The sequence below is a fragment of the Myotis davidii genome, unplaced genomic scaffold (genome assembly GCF_000327345.1).
Source record: "Myotis davidii unplaced genomic scaffold, ASM32734v1 scaffold991, whole genome shotgun sequence".
Classification (NCBI taxonomy): Eukaryota; Metazoa; Chordata; class Mammalia; order Chiroptera; family Vespertilionidae; genus Myotis; species Myotis davidii.
In genome coordinates, this window is record NW_006283137.1 from 736191 (window position 1) to 736823 (window position 633).

General features: G+C 59.6%; 1 long non-coding RNA gene across 1 annotated transcript in view; it reads left to right on the plus strand.

Moving 5' to 3' along the window:
• LOC107182815 overlaps positions 1-627 on the plus strand; it is a 1340-nt gene extending 713 nt beyond the window's left edge. The window contains exons 2-3 of the long non-coding RNA XR_001513569.1: positions 170-353; positions 488-627. This is a non-coding gene — a long non-coding RNA (uncharacterized LOC107182815). The remainder of the gene's footprint in view (positions 1-169; positions 354-487) is intronic.
• The last annotated feature ends 6 nt before the right edge of the window (positions 628-633 follow it).

Consider the following 633-nt stretch of genomic DNA (forward strand, 5'->3'; position numbering starts at 1 on the left):
CCTCCCGGGGCTGAGGGACGCCCCTGCTCCATCTCACAGCTCAGTCCTCACCAGAACCACACGAAAACGTGGTGTTAAGACATGGACGATGACCACGAAATGCTTTTCAACGGAAAAGGCGAGGGCGTGGCATCATTAAAAATAACGAGAATTTTCCATTTGACTTTAGGGTCCTCCGAAGCGAGAGGGGGGAGCCGAGAGGCCCTTGCCCTCTGCGCTGTGCAGGGCACCAGCACCAGGATGCCCGTGTCCCCGGTGCTGCCCTAACCAGAACCAGCGCTAATCCATGCCTGGCCCAGGGCTCGGGGGTTGGGCGTGGACCTGTGAACCAGGAGCTTACGGTTCAATTCCTGGTCAGGGCTCCATCCCCAGCGGGGGGCGTGCAGGAGGCAGCCAATCCACGATTCTCTCTCATCACTGATGCTCCCTCTCCCTCCCTCTCCCTTCCCCTCTGAAATCCATAAAAAATCAATACTTTTTTTAAAAGGACCCAGAGTCAGGAGCATGTCCAATGTCCGCGGCCACCAACGCAATGCAACTCAGAGCGAGGCCCGCCTCCGTTCCTGCCACCTGCGGGGTTTGGAAACGAGGGGCGGAGGCCGGGGTTCGGGGCTGCGGGAAGGCCCTCCGCGT